Source organism: Desmodus rotundus, chromosome 9, assembly GCF_022682495.2.
Source record: "Desmodus rotundus isolate HL8 chromosome 9, HLdesRot8A.1, whole genome shotgun sequence".
In the NCBI taxonomy this organism is placed as follows: domain Eukaryota; kingdom Metazoa; phylum Chordata; class Mammalia; order Chiroptera; family Phyllostomidae; genus Desmodus; species Desmodus rotundus.
In genome coordinates this window covers 93,160,725-93,179,877 of record NC_071395.1, presented here as the reverse complement: position 1 = coordinate 93,179,877, position 19,153 = coordinate 93,160,725, and the positions used below count along the sequence as shown (strand labels likewise).

Here is a 19,153-nt window from a genome sequence, read left to right as displayed (position 1 = left end):
ACCTTGCTTTCCAACCCATCACTATGTGATGAGAATACCAAATCCACAGCATTGTGATTCTTTACTAAACCAATAGAAGGGATATATTACATAACAACACACATAACAGCTACTAAATGAATAATCTTTTGTCTTACATTTCTACCTGCTAAAATAAAGTAAACGTTAGACACTTGCATCTTTGAATACTTAGGTTAATGTTTTCCTTGTGGACTCTGAAATACAGACTCAAATCCTAAACATTCTTTGAACTACCTCCAAAGGGACAGGTTCTGGCTCTTGAATGTTTGATGTGCTATACACCTCAGGCTGCCATCTTATTCCCTGAAAGTCCTGCTTGGACATTATATTTCAAAATCTGTATTACAAAGTCTTTTATCCTTTTATTAGTTTAGTACTTTATGCCTCAGACATAAGAAAGAAGACTATCAGTGAAAATCAATTGAAATGCAGTTAGATAAAGATCTGGTGGACTGGACAGAAAGCTTAGTTGCAGCACAGTATAATCAATTAGGACCCTCCAGCTGCATACAGAGTTTTACCCAGCCAATCACTTTTCACACGTTTCTTCCATTAGCCTGACTAGAGTCCTTTTTTTTTTTTTAATGTGAATTATGATGAATGAGATTGTTGTTATGAATATAGAGATGGGTCATTACCCTACAGAAACCAGACTGCGCTGGCGATTAGGGCTTTCTGCTCCCGCTATCAATAAAGTATAAATTTATCTGTCTCAAACTGTAATTGGGAAGCTGTAGTCATTGTTATCTAATTCATTTAACAATGTTATAATCGTAAATTGTTTTTGTTCATCTGGATAATTTACATAACTTTTAAGTTAGTTGTGAGGGTGAAGGAATATAATTTGTCAAATAGCAGTGGGAACTTTTTATGGCTTAAAATTAAATCAATATCCCTGAAGGATTAGGAGCCCCAAATTTAACAACCTAGGGATAGCCCTTGAAGATGTCAAAAAGTGGAAATAAGGAGTGAAGCTTATATATGCTACGTGACGATACTGGAGGTTTGCAAAGTAATGAGCATTATCTTATTTCAGAAGTCCTCTGGTTGTTAAATTCTAAAAATTTTGTGACTGGTTTCCCTTGGCTTGGGCTGGGGAATTCAAGATGGAGAAAAGAGTTGTGTGTTTGGTTTAATGCACCAAGCGACTGATGCATTGCTGGTAAAATGGACCAACCTGGCTAACATTATCATGTTTTATGAGGGAAAAAAATTAATACTTAGAACACTTCCATGGGGGTGTACTAGTAGAGAAGGTCCTGCTAGGAACTATTAAGTTACAATCAAATTTGGTCTTTTTGTTGTTGTTCTTTAAAAAGCTTTGGTTTGGTTTGGTTTTTGTTGTTATTTTAATATTTCCCTGCTCTAGCCCCCTACTGTCACAGAAAAAGGTGCTTTTTTCTCTCTGTGTCTAATGCAGTGCCTACAACACTCATCCCTCACAGATGTCAGTACATGGATAGAAAAATTTCATTGTCTGCAAGCGTGAATCACTTTAGTGTCACTCAGAAAAGCGGGAACTGTTGCCTGATTGCGGTTGATACCCAAGAAAACTCCAGTGGAGATGCAGCTCTTGGAAGGATAAAGTTAAAGCAGGCCAGCCTTTGAGGTCCGGTGATGAAAAGACCTTCTTGTTTTGTGCCATGAGGGTGGGGCAGGCGTGCTCAGAACCGGAAGAGTTAATAAACACCAGGAGCTGTGCTCATCTCCTAGCTTTAGTAAGCTTTAATCTGTTAGCTTGATCACCACCTAACCCTCTATCTCTTGCCTCCCCCTTCAAGCACTGCAGGGGCTTTATGGCTGTATTAGTGGCATTTTGCCCAACCTTGGCTTTAGGGAAATCATTCTGCAAGAAAGAAAAGCAGAAAAACTGGATCTGTCTGTTGTGTGAGGTCATTAACACAAGAATAACCTTCTGAGCTGCAGAGGGCAGGAGGGAGTGTCTGTCCTTCCTAGAAATTTGCAGGTGAAATGTCACTGTCCTTTTCTTACATCCCAGCTTGTGCCAGGCCTAGTGGCATCCATCGTCTACAACTCCCCATAGGTACTTTCAGCAGGATATTCAGTTGTGTGTTGTGGAGAGTCCTTTCGTATTGGCTATGATACTGATATTTCATAAAAATATGTTTGCAAGCTGTAGCTTTCTGGGATGTTTTTTAGAGACATACTTGCACAGAATTGCTATGAAATTAATTCTCAATATTGAAAATATTCTAGTTTCTGAGACCAGATCTCATGCTCCATGTCTGGCCAAACATCATTAAGTCATTAGTGTAGGCGACTTGTGAAGGACCGATTAAAAGCTCAGAGAAGCCCCTGTGGACATTTTTATATTAATCCCAAGAGCTTTACAATATTCTCTTTTCTTTTTCTAGTGAGTAGTCTGAGATGATATATATTATTTCTTTTTTTTTTTTTAAATCTTGGAAGATAAACCAAGAAAACAATTATGGCCACAGAGAAGAGATTAAACTATTCAGCCAACAAGAAATAATAAATAAATACTGAGCCAATATACTGTTAAATTGGGAGCCATTGGGTAGAAATAACGTGGCTTAACATTTGACCCTGTGTTGTCATAGGATGTGAGAGAAACAGTGAAAGTTGTCACTTGTCCCCAGCATGTCCCAGAGTTGATTGTCAGGGCACCTCAAGAACAGGTGTGCCCGCTAAGTGTGAGGAAACACTCGGGGAGGTGGTTGTAGCGCGTGTTGGCTCATACTTGCTGCCTTTATCAGAGAGCATTTGTCCCATGCTGTGTGCCTGTGCAGTGGGACAAAGAGCAGCAGTCCCACCTCACAGGCGGCTTTGCCTGCGGTCCACTTTCTCTTCAGGCGCTGAATAAAATGATGGGGAAATAAGAGGACTACATAGAGCCAGTGGTAAAGTCTAAACTGCATGAGGCTGGGCCTCGTCTTCCGCCACTGAATTCCCTGCAGCTGGACCAGTCCCTGGCCGAAAATGGCAATTTGATCTAAAGTTTTAATTAATTGATGACATGACTGGTGAGAAGCAAGAGATGATTTGATTCTGGCCTGAGCCCAGGCTTATATGGTAAGGCTTGAAACACCGCAGGTGTCACATGAGGGATTCTAAGCAGGTCGGAACAAACGAGTGGATTTGCCATAATGCCGAGAGCAACCTGAGAACTGAGAAGCTACTCCTTGCTATAGGCAATGTTGTCTTTGATCCTTCACTCAACCATTTATTCACCAACACTTTTATGTTCCTGTTTTTCCTATGATTCAATCATTTTCCTATGAAATGATTTCTTTTCTCTTTGGAAAAAAAAATAGGCAAATTGGTATTTTTTTCTGCGCTTCCAGATGATGATAAAGTGGGCAGTTACAGTGGGAACTTGTTGGAGACAATCTTATGGTTGACAGTCTGAGATTCGAGTTAATGACATCATGCTGTTTGCTAAGAGGAGGCCCATTGTGGCATCGTCTACACGTTTATAGAATTCATAGGATGACTTGAGCGATGAATGACACAAAATTTGAAAAGAGTTTTGGGGTAGTTGAGGAGGAGAAGGGATATAAGAGGATATGAAGAGTAAAATATGAAGAAGATTGTTCAGAGAGAGAAGACTGATGCTCAGGTAATTGGCTTCCCTTAAAACCTTTAAGAATGAAACCCTGCTTCTACCCCTAACCCTAGGCAGGCCTTGATCTGATTTCTGTCTCTGTGTGTTACTTGTCTTTTCTAGATGTTCTATATACATGGAGTCATACAACATGTAGTCTTTTGATTCTGGCTTGATAGCATGTTTTTGAGGTTCATTCATGTTGTAGAATGTATCAGTACTTCATTCCTTTAATTATTTTTTATTCTTATTTAGAGGAATTTATTATTTAAAAAAATTTTAAATGTATTGGGTGACATTGGTGAATAAAATGACATACGTTTCAAGTGTAGAGGTCTGTGATACAGCATCTGTATATTGCATCGCGTGTTCACCACCCAAAGTCAATCTCCTTCCATCACCTTGTATTTGACCCCCTTTACCCTTTGCTACTCCCTCCCCCACCCCCTTTCCCTCTGGTAACCACCTCACTGCTGCGTGTATCTGTGAGTTTTTGTGGCCATGGACCCTTTCATCTTAGCTGTTTTGGTCATTATCTTGGCTTAAATTTGTGGGCTCTGTGCGGAATATCAAATTCTTTGACTTTCAGTGTCATTTTAGAAGGGTGAGGTTTTTTGTTTGTTTGTTTTATTTGTTTGTTTTAATGAACTGACCTTCCTGTGTGTTCATCCTGGTTGTAACTTCTTGAAGGAAACGTTTTCCTAATAGGAGAACCTTCCTTCAGGGCCCTCCTTCTCCTTTTCTCAAGCATTGAATGTAGTTTTTACAATTTTGCTATTACAGTTTTCCATGAAGAAATTCCATTTCATTTTAAGATTTATTGTTTCTTTTAAAATTTGCTATTTCATGTATCAATTGCCAAGGTGTCCACAATAAGAAAGTCTGATCTAAAATTTATAATCAAGAGCTCATAAGCACAAAGTCCTAAACTTGATCTTTTTTTTTATTGTTATTCAGTTACAATTGTCTGCATTTTCTCCCCATCCCTCCACCCCACCCCAGCCAATCCCACCTCCCTCCCCCACCTGATCTTAAGTGTGGTTTTTAGACAAATATGTTTTCACTATGTTGTTCCAAATAAGTAAAAAGTTTCTCCTTATCCCTGTAGTTCAAAATAAGTATACTAATTTAATTTAATTATATTTATAAAAAATATATTTTAATTCATATGAAGCTTCAAGCTAAATATTGTTTAGCAAACTCATAAAAATGCTATAATCATATGTTTGTTATTTTTCTACATGGGGTTTGCTGAGATTAACAATAATTAAAAAGTAATTTACCCTTGGGAAATCCCAGGTGAAGTTACACAAAGATTAATTCTAAGTGGGATCATAAATCTCAAGAGTAAGCTAAAACTATAAAGCTTTAAGAAAATTAGGAGCATATCTCTTTGTTCTTAAATTAAGCACAGATTTTTAGACAGAATTCAAAACCTTGAATCAATAAAAAATTATTGATATATTGAACTAAATAAATTTTTTTAATGTTTGCTCTTGGAAAGTCACTATTATGAAAACGAAAAGGCAAGCGGCAGACCTGAAGGAGATCTTTGCAGAACATACACAGTTGATCCTCTTATTCCCATATTCCTTAGTTGTAAATTCGCTTACTCACTAAAATTTCATTGTAACCCCAAATCAGTTCTCACTCGCTGTGCCTTCTAGCGCAGACATGAATGGAGCTGCAAAAAGTTTCAGTTGCCTGGCACACACTTTCCCAACTGCCTTTGAGCGAGGCCACACTCACTTGATCTTGTTTCAGCTTTTATAAACAAACGTCCTTTTTGTGATCTGTTTCGTGTTGTGTTTTTTACTTTGTGTGTGTGTGTGTGTGCTTTTTCTCGCTGATTTTGCAGTTTAAAATGGTCCCGAGCATAGTGCTGAGGTGCTGTCCAGGGACAAGAAGGCTGTGATGTGCCTTGTGGAGAAAATGTGTGTGTTCCATAGCTCAGTTCAGTATGAGTTAGAATGCTCTTGGCCATGAGTGTGCGACGTTGATTGATCGACAATAGGGTGCATATAGACAAAGGGAGAGTAAATTCTTCACCAGTCAGTACGTGAGGCTGTGCTGGAAAATGCTAGGGTATGTGACAAAGCTATCTGGAAAAGATGGAAAAACAGCTGAATTCGTGGATTTAGGAGATGACAGTTTTAGTGGACAGTACTGTTTTGAGGCTGAAAGCCAAAGAACTTTGCGTGTGGTCATGTTACCCAGGCAAACATCGTACCCTTCTCGGCTAGCGCTGGCTGGGTTGCACATTTCAAAAGATAGCACAGCATGAAAAATGTGAGCTGTGCCATCAAGGCAGGTTCTGCGGATCAAGAGGCTGCGGAAGAATCTTAGATACCTGCTAAATGTTAGAAAAAGGTGGATGAGCAGGTTTTCAATGCTTTTGAGACTAGTTTTCAATGCTGACGAGACATGAGGTGATGTTCCACATGATGTAATTGGCATTTTATTTGACAAAAATGTTGTGACCAGAGGCCCGAAGGAACCTCACTCTGTTTTTCCCCTAGGAAATCCCATTATTCTCTAGTTCAGTATCACAGCGACTTCATAGAACGTGAGTACTGCAAATAACACGAACTGACTATTTGATTGAGAGATCGTGTGCAAACTGTGGAAAGAACTCCTACAGCTTAATAATGAGGAAAACAGCTGAGTTAGTACATGGGCATCTGAACAGACACAGCCAAAGAAAATAAAAAAGTGACAAGTATATAAGACAGTCATCAGAGAAATGGCACTAAAGGCTACTAGAATGATTAAAATTTAAATGACTAATAATACCAAGTGTTGAAGATGTGGAGAAACTGTGGAATCCTTACGTTATTGCAGGAAATGCAAAATGCTATATAGCCTCTTTGTAAACCAGTTTGGTCGTTTCTGTAAAGTTAAACATGTATCTACCATGTGATCTCATCATTCCACTCATAGGTATTTACCCAAGAGAAATGAAAACATATGTTTATACAAAGACGTGTACTGGAATATTCATTGCAGCTTAATTCATAATAGCCAAAACCTTGAAACAAACCAAATGGCCATCAGTTGGTGAAGGGATAAAAGAATTGTTAGATCCCTATTTAGCAATACAAAGAAAGGGACGACTGATTGATACACACAGCAACGTGGATGAATCACAAAAGCATTATGCTAAGTGAAAAAAGACAGACATAAAACACGAATAATGCACGATCCATTTATATGAAATTCTAGAAAAGGCAAAAGCCGCAGAGAGAGAATGCAGGTCAGTGATCGCCGGGGCCAGAAGTTGGGGAAAAGGAACTGACTGCCAAAGGACATGAGTGGACTTTTTGGAGTGATAGAAATGTTCTGTATTTTGTTTGTGGTGATGATTACATATCAGTATATATAAACAAAAAACATCATCAAACCCACACTTAAAATGTGTAAGCTTAATTGAAGGCAAATTAATGCCCCCATCAAGCTATTTAAAACAACTGTAAAACTCCTTACCAAAACCTGTAAGGCCCAGCACAAAACTTGTGCCTACTATTTCAACTTTAAAAAAAGTTTCATTGTATTTGAATTTATAGGTCTTTAGCACAACAAAAGGGGTTATCTCCATTTCAGCCAGTAATAATTAAAATGTGTCTTTCTTTGAATGGCTAATGGGCTAACGGTTTAACTACTTATTCATATTCTAATATGCACGTCTCTTCCATGACCATGCCGTGACCTCTCAAAACAAAAGTTAGAGATCGGAAGTAACTAACTGACAATTACAGTGGTTGATACACTCCAGTTTAAATAGAAGTGTCCTTGCTTAAAATATGGTTCATTCATCGGTCAAACTGTCCTTATTTCCTTTAATTGAATTAAGATAGACAAATGAGAGATGTGTGCGAGACAGAAAAAAAAATCCTTTCATATATCTCTGTTACCCTTCCTCTGAGTGTAAAACGAATCAATTTAAAGCATGTCAAAGCATCTTTTACTCTTGACCAACTTTAAAGCAGAAATGCAGAGAAACTGGTTGTTTTTTATAGTTAAACATAATTTAATTTTATCTCTGAGCATTGTGGATTATATTATTTTACATGCTCTTGTTTGCCTACAGATTATAAGTTTGTGATAAAAAGCCTTCATTTTTCATTTCATCTTCAGGTTGGAAATACCTAATCATAAGGCATACAAGATACAAGAAAATATGTAGTTCACTGCTGTGTATATACGATTTGGTTTCATGTGTACATTACATGGGGAGGGGTGTGGGAGTAGGAGGGAAGGTGAAGTATAATTTTTGTTTCTCTACCTAATAGCCAACTATTTTGAAAAATGTGTCTGTGCTCTTTCTATTTCATTAAATTATTATTTATTTGTTCCTATGTAGTATGTGGATTCATTCACATTCTATGAAATAACCTGCATGTTAAGGTTTATTTTATTAAAAATAGTTTATCTGTCCCTATATTTTACCTTTGTTTCCACTAGTGTGTACATGCAAATTTATACTGCTTAACTCAGAGCCTGCTTTCTGCTTCTGATTCATATTTTTTCGTTCTTGAAAGTTTTTTCCTGCTTTCTGCATTTGATCATAGATGTGCTCATAATTTGTGTTATTTGTTCATTTTAATTTGTGTTTTATTTTTCATATTATTTTATTTTGGATAGATGCAAAATTCAAAACATGCAAAATGATGCATAATGAAAACTCTTCCACACTTGTCCCAGCTACCCAGTTCTTCTCCTTGGAGGTCAACAATATTACCGGTTTCTTTATCCTTCCAGAAATATTTTATGCAATATATATTTTTTGAGGGGGCAGGACTGAAATAAACCTTATTTATAAATTGGGGGGTTTCAAAATTTCAAAAATATTGAAGTGCTGTCACTTTCTACATGTTGTTTTTCAAAAGAATCAACTTTCCAACACCAACCAAGTCCAAGACTTTAAGTATTATTCAGAGACATCAAGGTAGACCCTTCACTAAGAGATCTTAAGAACTTACTCAAAATATTCTGAGCATCAAGCTTTTACTGTTTTCTGTCTCCAAACTTCATGTCTATGACGCGTTCTAAGCCAGGATTCTGGCGTGTCTGTGAAACTCCTCGTATCATTCATCTTTCAGCGTAGACCACGTCAGGGAGCGAGAGCGTGGAAATGAATTATTGAGTAGCGCTGACCACCAGTGCATCTACCATGTGGTTTTTCCCTTACTTTAACAAGTTTCCTTCTACAAGTCCCAAGAGCTGAAAAGAATGACTTTACTTTCCTTCTCCCTAAACAAACAAACAAACAAACAAAATAATATTAAAAACCACAGGAGAGGAAAGGAAAATCCAGAGAAATGTGTGCAGACATGTTCAGGGTTATTTATTTATGGCTCTGCTCATTGGCAGCATAGAGTGTGTGTCACTTGTCATTAGCAGTAACAATTTCAGCACGTTGTGTTCTCTTTTTATTTACTCTGGTGGCAACATGTTTCTGACCAGGGCCACTGGCTGTGGGTCAGCAGGTCAGTCTTTGAGGTTAAGAGTAGATGGGGTCATTTGCTATTAACCTAAGATTAGCAGCGAAGGGGTTTTTTTTTTCCTTTTTTTTTTCTTTTTAGAAGATTTCCTCCTATTTGTGTAGCATGCCAAATTAATCTTGCTCAATTTTAGAAGAATTTTTTCTTTCGATCTATATTTTATTTATTCAAATTTTTATAAAGGTGTTTCTTTTTATATTCAGATCTCTTCCTAAGCCCCTTTTCTGAGTCCATGAAGCAATGTGAACTTTTTTTAAGATTTAAAAATTTCTTATCTTTAACGTCCATTTCCCAGTGTACAAATGCTGTTTTCTATACTTTTGAGGTCTTCTTCCCTCCACATATTGACATACCGAAGTAACAAATGCACAGCAGAATGTGGAAATTTCAGTGACGCATTCCCCCTTGAGGTGGTCTTTCTCCGTGCCATTCGTGGTGTCGAACGAGGTTTAAGTCCTAAACTAGCACGTGTTAGTGTCGTTATTGTTGGTTACCTTTAGGGGATCTGTTATTTGGTGTCCTGCTCTCTGAAATCTTTTTGTCTTCACTCTTCAGCAGAAAGAATCACCTGTTATCATATAGTTTCATTAATCATTGTCTAACAAGTGTTCTCCGTGGATTTCCCCATGAGAATTTCCACACGATTCCTAGTTTATGTTGTGGTATAAACCACAGTCTGCATTAGGAGCTAAGCTGATGGTAGCTAGGCCTTTTATACCGAAGTTGTTTCCCTTACATCTTGGCCCATTCGATTACCAGAAAGAGGTTTCACTTGCCTTTAAAATGCTTTATTGCTATTGATGATTTGCTTTCTTTCTATAACCTCAGCAGTAGGTCTTAGCTGTGAAGAAGCATATAATGAATACATTATGGGTGCAAGGGACAATAAACAGGGAAAGGTACTTCATGTGGGCTTCTCAGAGTGCAGTGTTGACCTTGATGGGTAAAAAGGAAAGTAAAATATGTATGTGTATGTATAAATATACATACATATATGCATATGTATAAATCTCAAATATATTAAACCTATGATAATAGATTAAAATCAACTGTATTTCTAATATGTAATATTACATTATACTGTAAAGAATAGCAAGCTTCACAGGGTATGGTCTTCATTTCTAAGTTCCTTTACATGCCTGGAGTCGAGGTAGGTAAAGCAGCATATTTAAGGAAATCTTTCTACAGGATTAGGTGCTGATTTGGTAGTATTACATGTAGAGAATATAGCAGAAATGAAGGTATCTCTATACCTTCAACATATATGCCTCTATATACGATGGCAAGAAGAGCCATCATATATTCAAAGGATGCACCAGGGGGTTGATATGGCCATAACAAAAATTCCTAGGCAGGGAACTGGAAGAGAACCCAGAACAGTGTGTGTGCTAGGGAAGGAGTTTGGACTTTATCTTGTAAGGAATGGAGAAGGGTTTTAAGCAGAAGAGAAGTGATATAGTCAGGCTTGCAATTTAAATGCAATTTGATAGCTGTAGAAAAGGCAGATTTTAAGGAAGATTAAGACTGGGGTTAGTGAAACCACTTACAGTGTTGACCTGACCTAGGGCAGTGGCAATGGAAAGGAAAGGAAAAGAATAGAGAGGGATAGAAAGTTGAGAAGTGATAAGGAGTACAAATTTTCAGGCATGGTGATTGGATATCAGGCATGAGGAAGAGGGAGGAGCTTAATATGAATCCCAAGTTTTGGTTTGTGCTAATTGAATGGAAGAGAGGATATAAGGGGAGGAACAGTTTACTGGGGAACTTAATACTTTTAATTGTTAGAATGTTGAAATTGAGTTACCTATGAAACAACTGAGGCAGACAACCTGGACCTCAGTAAAAATTTGGGAGTTATCAGTAGTGTAGATGAAAGAGAAAGTATATAGAGTGAGAAAAATAGTGGGTCAAGGGCAGACCCTACAAATCAGGGAGGTATTACGTGGCTGCAAAGGATGCTTTGTTTAGAAGGCAGTGTCAAAGAATCAACAGAAAAGTCCAGTGCCCAGAAATCCAGTGCCTCCAGGAGTCATGGTGGGTTAGGGGTGGGGGGCTTCAATAGCAGGGCCATTAAATATAGGGAGGTACAATGGTCCTGGATGATGAGGATAGAAATAGACATTGGATCTAACAATTAACAAATTATTAGAGGCATTAACAAGAACAGTTTGAGTATAGCAGTAAAGATGAGACCCACACTACTACAAATTATGGAGCAAATAGAAATGAGGAGGTGATAAGAAAATTAAACACGGGATATCTCTGATGTCATTTTCAAGAGAGAACTTTTTTCTTTTTAAAAACTTAAGCATATTTATAGTCTGAAGAGTGCAGAACTGAGAAATGAATTAGAAATAGAAGGGAGATCGGATGCCTGACAGAGCAAGATCCCGAGCAAGCAGAAGGATTGGGTTCGAGACTTTGGAAAAAAGGAAGGAAAGTTCAGATTTGTGTCATAGGAAAAAATAGCTCTGGATGGATGGGCATATACATATTTATTTTAATATGCTTCCTGAGTTAACATTTTGGTGTAATCTTTCACCTCTCTTCTATGTATATGGGTGTACTTTTTAAGTGACTATGTAGTATTCTGTAATTTATTTAAACAGTCTGATGTTAATGAATATTTTGTTCCTTTGCTTTGCTTATTTTGCTATTGTTGGTTTGGTTTTTTTGTTTTTGCTTTTATCAACAATGAATTTCTTGTGCGTTTTGCTACACATATGGTATTATTTCCTCAAGATAAATTTCTAGAGATGGAATTGCTGACCCACTGAGTATTTGTTCTTTTAGGGCTTTTAATGTTTATTGGCCAGATCACTTTCCAAATGGATTGTCCGGTTTGCTCTGCCATGTAAGTGTGAGAGAACGATTTCTCCTCACTCTCTTAACTTTCAGCTCTCTCAACTCTACCTGTTTGCCAACCCAGTATGCAAAAGTGATACCTTTTGCTTTAAATCTTCATTTCTTTGATGTTAAATATTTTTATTTGTTTTGATCATTTAAGAGGATATATTTTAATGTAAGTGCTTTCCACTCATTACTTGAATAATTAAGAATGTAAGAGATTGTCCCTGGCTGAGTAACTCAGTGGGAAGAGCATTGTCCCAGGCTGTCAAGGTTGCGGGTTTGACCCCTGGTCAGGGCATATACAAGAAGCAACCAACGAATGTATAAAAAAGTGGAAGAACAAACCGATGTTCCTCTCTCTCCCTCTCTCTCTAAAATTGATTTTTAAAAGGATAGAAGAAATTAATTACAATTGTGATGAGTTATAAGAAGTCATTTCAGCATGTTACTTTCCAGCATGGCTTGCGTGCGTGAGTGTCCATGACGTAACTATGACTCTTGGCTTAGAGGAAAAATCAAAAGGTGAATGACTTAAGAGACTACAAAAAAGTTGGTTGGATGAACTCTTATCAGTAAAGATGGTGTTATAAGTCTAAACTTTGGTGCTAAACTTCTGGAAAAATAAAAGACAGGAAAGAAAATTTAAAAGAGGTGGCAAATCTCAAAAATAAGACAGACACCTCTGTGGACCAAAAGTGAGACAGAAATGCAAGGAACCAGGAGGTGAGGGCTCCAGGCGTTAGGGTCTGAACGGTGGGTTGGCTTCTACAGAGGGCTCCGCCTGGGGCCAAGCAGCGTCTTCAAAAGGATGCTAATTAAAGATGTGGCTGACTGCTACCAAGAGCTAAGGCCTGTTTGAAACTTCACATCTAGGGAGGTGGGAAGACAAAGACAGACTTAGGAATGAAGCTAAGCTATCCAATGACTCATTTTCTGATTTGGATTTTCTCCAATATTACCAAGAATTGGATCCCCTAATGGCATAATGATAGACCAGATTCTGGACTGGAGGGTTAGGGATCCCATGGAGGCAACCATTAACCTGGAAGGCATGGGCCGGTGCTCTCATAGAGGAGGCGAAAGGGATTCTCTGTAACTCCCTCTTAAGAAGTGCCTATAGATAAAATGTCAAAATCCATAAAATAAAGTAATACACTAATACCAATAAAAATAGATAAAGTGAGGGAATGGGAGATAAATTCATGCAGATAAAAGGAAAATATAGAATAAACCAGGAAAAATAACCCTTTGTATTTCGGATCCTCAAAAGGATAAATGAATGGCTTTATAAAATAAGAAATTATAAAACAAAGCCAGCAAAAATGATATAAAACAAGAGCAAGTGGCCATGAAAAAGAATCATTTTGAAATATTAGCAATGAAATAATGACATCATAGTGTTCAAACTCAGTAACAATTTTAAACTATTTTTGATTAGTAGTTCTCTGAAAGCAGCCTAGAGAGGTAAAAATGTGAAAGTTAAGAAACAAATTTAGAAACTTCAGTATATATCTAGTGAGTCCTAAAATAGAGAGAATGACTAAGAAGCGATGTTCACAGAAGAGAACTGAAGAGATTTAGTACTCAGATTAAACAAATAACTTGAGTGTTGAGCAGAATGTACATAAATTCATATCTATATGCTTTTTAGTAAAATTGAAGACCGTTAATTTTTAAAAAGATAACAGCAAGAAAAGACATATTACCTACATAGACATGAAAATTAGGTAATAAACTTCTATTTGGTGGTATTAATTAATACCAGAAGAGAATAGACTAATACCCCAAAGGGCCAAGCAAAAGTAATTTTTCAGTTATAATTCTATACCCAGCTAAGGTGATCATTCAGTACTTTTACATGGTGGTAGGAGTCTACCACCGCCTTGTTCTTACTGGGGAAAAAAAGTCCTTTTTGGACGTATTTCACCATGAAAATGTGAATGCAGAGGAAAACAGTAATATGCAAGATACAGAATTGTGTTGGTAATTAACTTTGAATGTTATAATAATAATAATGTAATAATAGTACCTTTTATGTTATAATTTATTTGTATGAAACTAAAAAAACCCCAGACAATAATGACAAGGAAGATGGGACATTCAATGGCAATTAAAGCATATTTAAGACAAATATTGTGCTATTTTGAGTAATTTAGGGAAATTTATAGTTCAGTATGATAAAAATTAAGGGTAAACCATTAATAGAAATGCATCTAATAGCTTCCTAACATATAGAGGAAAAAAGTGATTACAGAAAACTATTAGTGCAAGAGAAGGCAGGGGAGAACAGATCATGCAAAATAAGATGGTAGGAATAAGCTTCAATATGTCAACCATCAAAGTAAATAAAAAAGATGGGATATAATATTGCATTCTTAAAAATCCTAATTATGCTTACCAAAAATTATGTCCGGAGACTGTGCCATTAGCTTGCACCATTGGTATGAAATTTTCAGTCAGGAAATGCTATAAGCAACAAATGGCTTGACTTTCTTTTCTTCATTATTATAAAATATTTGCATCAGAGAGAAAATATTGCCTTGAAATGCCACACGTTTTGTCATTAGTTAATCAGAGTTCATAGAAGCTTCGGAGATCCTCAAAAGGATACATAAATGGCTTTATAAAATAAGAAATGATAAAACAAAAGCCAGCAAAAATGATACAAAACAAGAGCAAGTGGCTATGAAAACATCAGTTGATTCCCCCAGCACTTGAAATCTTCAATGTGCTAAAGCTGATTGAAATTCTGAGCTGCCTTTAAAGCAATTCCAGACCTCAAGCTTCTGAGGATTTTTTAAAGATACAAGTATGTGACACTTAAATTCATAGGCTAAATTTCCTTTTGGATTGTTTTTCAAAGACTGAAAATGCCTGTGTCAGGAAATAGTTTTTCTTTCCGTCTCCCAGTTTCCCTATCTGTTATTTATTCTATTCTGACTTTGAAGATGGGGTTCACCTTTTAATTAATTGTACATGCAGTCTCCGTCTTCCATAGCCTGCCAGCCTGCAGGCTTAAAGAGGAAAGGAGAGACCCTAACACAGGACTCCTTTCTGACAAGCTCTCTTGCTATTTTCCCTTTACAGTTAGACTCGAAGTAATAATCTGTTGGCAGTGACTGAATGACCCTATCAATTATCAAATAGTACAGATCTTCAGTTTTGTTAGATGTATCACTTTAAGCATTAATGATCAATTTCTTTGTAATTAAATTTCTTCATTCTTCACATATGCCATTTGTGTGTATGGCCACCAAGACTTAATAGAGTTTACGAAAGTTGTAAAAATCTGCTATTTATTCTCTTATTCCCATTGAACTGCAGATGAAGTATTGGTTGTTTAGGTTAAATTGTCCTTAAGGGATTATTTATTCCTCCCATCTCTATGGGCCCCCCTCCCCCGACTGTTCGCACCCTAAGAATGTTTCTAAACCTTCTAGTTCACTGTGACTAGGGTTATCCACAGATCAAACATAGATTTGTTTGGGTTGGTAAAGAGCATAAGAAATGATCTGATCAGATGTCTAGGAATGATTAAGGGGAAGCCATAGTAATGATCAAAAGCCCAAACCGATCTTTTATCTTTTTGTCCTGTTAAGATACAAGGATGGATTTTTTTTTTTTATTTCGTTGACACTAATGTCAGAAGCATATGTATATAGTTTAAAAACTGAAAATGTAGCTTCTTTTCACCTCCGTGTGCCCATAGAGACAGCTGCCTCTGCAGATCCAGAGGACTTCTCAGGTTCATATACGTACAAGGGACAACTCTCATTGCTGCTGGTGAATTCTCGATCTAGCCGAAATCACTGCAGTCTGAGAGAAGCTATTCCATAACACGGTGAATCTCAGAATTTATTTTTTCAACTGATGCTCCCAGCTCTGGATTCTGTGACATTTGCCCAAAGGGAAACACCGGTCCCTGGGATTACACTGTGCGTCCATTGTCTGGACTGTCACAGCCACGGCGTGCAAAGCTGTTTGCATAGCGTGCTAACTCTGTCAGGGTCAGTTCCAGTCTGTGGCCGCTAAAAATGAAAACCATGCCCCAACCGGGACAAGAGCAGGGTCAACAGCTGGCAAAGGATATGGCAATCATTTATATAAATATGCTTTCTCAAGCCCACAAAAACAAAAAAACCCAACCTAACAGCTGGGAAGGGTTGGAAGTAGCCCCAAGGCTGGTTAGTCCCCTTCCAGATGGGGAGGTTAGACGGGGGCTAGCCAGACTGCTCCACACAGACTTCCGATTCGCATTAGAAATGAAAAGAGGAGAGGAAAGGGAAAAGGAAGAAAGGCTACAAGCATGACTGCTCTGTTTTTCACCTAACTTAATCAAATAAGGGAAGACTTTCCGAGACGGAAGGCTTCCATTTATCGGCGTTCACGCTGTTTTTTCTGTTTATCATAGTGTCTGATACACTTCTTAACTGCTTAAACAGAAAGAGTATATGCTCTGCACTACAGTTTATATATAATGTCATGGTTATTTGTAGACAGATTGAAGAACCGATCTCAGATTTATGTCCTGTTTACATCTCCCAAACACTTATGTAGAACATTCAATGCTAGAGAAGATAATAATTGTGGTGTTGGCTCGCTCCCAGAACCTGATCCAAGGGATAGGGTTCATATTTGTAATTTGATTTACTTTATAATACATCGTTATTGCACGTCTAATACATCCAACAGAATAACGAATGCCATTTTCCTGAGTTCATCTTAAGGTTGCATTCCATGAGACAGAGTATTATTTTTACAACCTGTTGGTGCAACAAGAGCCAAAGGTGGTACGTGGGTGACTTTCAAAGTCTTCCAGAGTGACAGTGAAATGAAAGACACTGCGCTGATGACGAAAAATTTGCTATCATTCTTTAGAAATGTGCAGCCTCCTCCTAATAACGGCAAGTTCTGCTGAAGCCAAATTGAATGGCAAGCAGTACTCTCCTCCTCTCCAGCCTTCTATTTGCGTAAGGGAACGCTTACATAATGAATACTTTTTTTTTTTTAAGGTGTAGGATGAGCTCATGATACCGGAATCCATAAAGAGACATAAATTAGGGTCTTTTGCCAAAATTGAGACATTGTCTTAAAAGAATGTGCAGGTCTGACATACAAGTAATGCATTTGCCCTGTCGTAATGAAATTCCGGAAACAAACATTTTAGCTTTCCTCATAACTAGAGTGCCATAACTAGAAGGCACTTTTGTGATCATCTCTGACACCCCCTCTCATCTTACCGCCAGAGCCATGGGGCTTGCAGAGGCAGAAGGGGCAGCAGGAGGATGCTGTGGACTCCTAGTCAGGGGTGCGTTTTCCGGCTGCCTCTGTACAGAGAACCCTGTCCTGAGGAGGGACAGCTCTAAGCCAAGCTGGATAAAGACCTGCAGAAGACTGAAATTATCAGTGCTCTCTGCTGATCCCAGATAAACCCAGATTTTCTGTGCCGTTGTACTTACTTCCCACTTTCCTTTGTTCCACGGTCCTATTGCATCGAAGCAAGTGTCCCTGAGCATCAACATTTTACTGGATGTCCTGATGGTTTCCAGACTGTGTGTTACTTAGGTAGTAAGATAGATAAGCAGTAAGGTACGTGTGTTAGGAGTGTGGCAAGAATCAATCCCCTTTATCTATTTAGTACTAGATTTTAAACTCTCTGAAGGCAGGAACACTAGGTCTTATTCTTGCTTGTGTCCACTGAGTGTTGTGTGGATGATCAGTGTCTAACAGATGTTTGATGATGTGGAATTAAAAAGCAGGAAATGCTGATTTTGACATCATTCACTCATTTAAATGTTTTCTTCTGTACTACCCGCAACTGGGGGGAGGCTGTTTTTCTTTCGTTCACGCACACGCGAGATCAGTTATGTTTTGTAGGAGAGGGAGAGGAAGCCAGCGGCGTGTCCTTTCACAGCCCCTCTCTTCTGTGCACTTCCTTTTGGCTCACCTGTTTGACTTGAACACACAGGTCAACTTGCCTCAAACATTTTCTTAGCATTTATCGACAAGTATTAAGTGTAAAAAGAAGGAAAAGCTTCAGTGTGCTCAGAATTTAAGAGCTAGTGGTTTAATTTCCTGACTCTGGGAGTCTAAATGTTTCCTTAGACTGATGCAGATTAGTTTAACCTAATTGGAAGTTTGAAAGGTGCATGTTTCCAGAACTTTTAAGATAATGATACTGAGAAATCACTGATTCTTCCCTGATGACTAAGGTCTTTAATATATGTTTACAAACTCCAAAGACTTTTTAATATATTCTACCATACTGTGATTACTAATAATACATAACTGAAACAAATGTTTTCTTTATCTTGTAATTCTTTGTGGAGGGAGAAAAGTATTCAGTAGAAGCTGTCCTTCCTGAATTTTGGTAAAGCAGCTCTGTATCTTATTTTTATTATTTTTTAAACTTTCCCAGTCCATTATACATTATGGTTTGCTGGGATATATCAGAAAGACATTTCTTCCTTCCATTTCCTCTCCCTCTTTTAGCCATGTGTATACCATGTACAACTACATAATACATGTGTTTACATCTGTTCTATTTTATAGGATATATACGACACCAGCCAGCTTTACTTCCCTCTCCACGCTGCCACAACTGTAACTACTTCCCTATCAAACATTAGAAAATCAGAAGGAGGAAACCAGCATGTAGTGTTGTATTCATGACAGCTTGACATTGTACCGACCGCAACTTTCCTCTCTTAATTTAACAGCTAATGGTGCTATCACAACGAAATTTAGGATGTGATTGACACCATTGCTTAAATGTGCGTGGGATCCGTTATGGTTCTCTAATCGTATCTATTCTTCCTTCTAATTTGTGGCCTGATTGTTCTGTGCCAAAGATTTAGGACTGGGATAGTAGCTACAATGAACAAGTCAAAAGAAATACTTTTGGGGTGGACCAGTTTGAATTTAAACAGTGAATACAAAGAGTAATGAATTACTGATACTATAACTCCTTTCGCAAACAGCAGTGACAGGTGACAGGTTAATTTTGACGGGGTCCCTATGATCTTTCTGAGTGCATTCATGCCAGTAATACTGTCCTAGGCATCAGATCCTATCTCTATTCCTTTTCAAAAAGCCTAGTAAACTTAGTTGCTTAAAAGTACCTGAGAACATCTTTCTAGACTTCCACCTTACTTCAGGGCCCTAGGGTCATAACCTCTTAACCTCCAGGTTATAG

At 37.8% G+C, this 19,153-nt stretch overlaps 1 protein-coding gene across 20 annotated transcripts in view; it reads left to right on the top strand.

Moving 5' to 3' along the window:
• The window catches only part of BCAS3 (BCAS3 microtubule associated cell migration factor), a 487,145-nt gene that overhangs the window by 315,216 nt on the left and 152,776 nt on the right, over positions 1-19,153 (top strand). The gene's annotated exons all lie outside the window — the stretch shown is intronic.